This window comes from Geospiza fortis, unplaced genomic scaffold, assembly GCF_000277835.1.
Source record: "Geospiza fortis unplaced genomic scaffold, GeoFor_1.0 scaffold113, whole genome shotgun sequence".
In the NCBI taxonomy this organism is placed as follows: domain Eukaryota; kingdom Metazoa; phylum Chordata; class Aves; order Passeriformes; family Thraupidae; genus Geospiza; species Geospiza fortis.
This window is the reverse complement of record NW_005054429.1, coordinates 1,458,896-1,461,836: the sequence shown is the minus strand read 5'-3', so window position 1 is coordinate 1,461,836 and position 2,941 is coordinate 1,458,896.

The following is a 2,941-nucleotide window of genomic DNA, read 5'->3' as shown; positions in this document are numbered from 1 at the left end:
TTGCTTCCGTCTCTATTCCTTCTTCAGACTCTACATTTAAAAACCTTTCTGCTAAGCATACATATCTGTGAGACTTTCTTGTCAAACTTTCATCCTTCCCAACATGTCGCCTTTCTGTCTGGAGCACGGTGTCCTTTGCTCTGGGGAATCCCTTCAGTGCCTTGGGTCGCTGCCCCAGCTGTGTCTCCTCCCTGCTGTGCCCAGCAGAAACCCAAAGCAGCCCCAGCTCAGCCCCTGGGGAGGAAATGAACTCCAGCCCAGACAGAGCCAGCAGAGCACACCGTGGTAATACACACGTTTTCTACACGTTTTCTGTAGGATTGTTCCAAAACACACATCCGTGTGTCTGCTCAAAGTTAGTGATGTGCACTTTCAAATTTAAGGTGGGGGAATTACTGCCCAGTCCCTGCAGTACTCCTGTCTTTGAAGCAAAGACTACAAATGAGATTTTACCAATCTACCTCACTTCTCAGTGAAAAGTCTGTTGCACTAAGTCCACACATAAAGAAAACACATGGAATGCACAGTTAAAATACAATAGAGAAGGGAAAAAAAGGGATGTTTTTCTTTCCAAGTCTCAGAAAAACACTAGATGAAATATTCCTCGTTGTGTAAAAAGGTTTGGAGAAATTTCTCCTTACCCCACACCAGTGAATCACCCTTATGCCAGGCTCCATCTGTAGAATTCTTACTCATGTAAATAATATAGGGCTTCATGTTTTCTCCAGTGAGTTTTAAACCTTTGCATTTCACTTGAAAAAGAAGAGAAAAAGCGAATCTCAGAAGCCTGATTTTGCCATTTTTAGCAGTGTGGAAAGGGGCAGACGTAGAAGGAGAATATTTTTTAAGTGAAAGAATATGTAAGGTTGTGAGATGACATGAATTTCAGACTTTATCAGTAAAATTAAATGTGTAGTATTTAACGTGTGAAGTCATGCTTCCCATAAGAATACTGGATATACAAGAGATTTGCCAATTTCACAATAATATAACTGCCACAAGTGAGACCATGATTAAAACTTTACATTGAAAATGATCTGTTTCTAAATTAATAAGTGTCGGAATAAAGGATCAGTTTCTCAAAAACGTTCTCATATCTGAAGCAAAACATCTTGCCTGCTCATTTGTGCAGGCAGATAAAAGCTACAGAAGGCAGTGACTGATGCCATGGAACTGAGCAGGGAAGAAACAGTTACTGAAATTGAGAAAAAAGCATTTGTGTCACACCCATTGCAAAAGTCTGAGCAGTCACTGTGTACACCCAGACAGTGGCACGTGGAGTGAAGAAGTGAGGGAAAGGCAGGAGCACAAGGCTGGGAAGTGGTGGTGTGGTTGTGGCTGGGAGTTTTTGGACATCTTTTGGTCAGTTCAAGGGAGCATAACCCTTGCGGATGGCATCAGTGCAATTTGGCAGAGCAGCTGTGCCACCATCCCTGTTCATAGCACCCACTGGTCACTGCCAGCAGCAGAGCCCTTGGCAGAACAGGGATTAAAACAGGAGAACTGACAGGGAAATGTTCCCCTTGCAAGTCGGGCAGATTTCAGTAGCAACATGGGAACACAGTTATTAACGAGAGCTGAACCAACCTTTTTATCATCTGAAAGTTGGTGGTGATTTCTCCAACTTTATAGTCTCCAGTGAGAGACTATTATTATTATTATATTATGATATATATTATTATATTATTTATAATTAATTATTATATTATTATATTATGTTTCTACACAGGAGTGAAAGACAGTTATATACAATTATAGCTTTATATATATTAGCTATATATAATATTAGCTATATATAATATATAGCTATATATAGTATATAATATATAGCTATATATAGTTATATATATAATATAGTTTTATATAGGTATAATATATTTATATATATGTAGATAACTATAGTTATATATAGTTATATATAATATAGTTATATATTACATATATAACTATATATAGTTATATGTAATATATACTATTATATATATTAGTTATATTTTATAATTATATATAGTCATATATATAATATAGTTATCTCTATATATAATATAGTTATCTATAATAATAGCTTATATATAATTCTAGTAAATATATATATTATATAAGTATATATATAGTATATAGTATATATAGTATATATTGTATATATTATATATATACTATAATACTACATATAGTACTATATACTATATACTATATATAATACTATACATATAGTACTATACTAATATATATATATAATAATAGTTACATATAATATTAGCTTGAAGTGTGTATGGTGACATGCCATGGAGTGTGAGACATTTCAGCATGTCCTCTGATAGAACTAAGGGTAAGGGGTCAGCGTATCTATTTTTCTTGGTGAAGGGCTGTTATTCTTATAATTGAGGAATGAACAGATAAACCATAAAATTAGTTGGATTTCATGATATGGGAAAAGATGAAAGATAGCAAAATAGGTTACTGGGAAACTGATGATTTTTAAAAGACAAAAATTAGTCTGTGTTAAATAAAAAGGAAGAGACATTAAAGAGAAAATGTCAAACTCTGAAATAAAAATGGTCAGTGATGACTAGGAAAGCTATCACATATTAATAAGGCATGTAACTGAAAATAAAAATGGCTGAGATTAAATAATGCAAAATTAATTAATGAGAGGAAAATCTGCTACTTTTCCTAAAGGTAGAGCTGGAAGCTAAAGAAATAACTAGTATTTTAAGTATTGGAGAATAGGCAGTGGAATTATTGAGGGTGTGAAGAGAGTGTACTGACGTGATAATAAATATTGGGAAAACACTACTGAAAATATTAAAGCAAGCTCTTTTGTGGCTTCAACAATAAAAATTTAAAACAGCTTGTCCTGGTTTCAAAGTGTAAAGAGCTGTTGCCTTCAAGGTTGTACAAGCAGCAATCCCATAGAAAGCCAAATGAATCAGAAAAAATG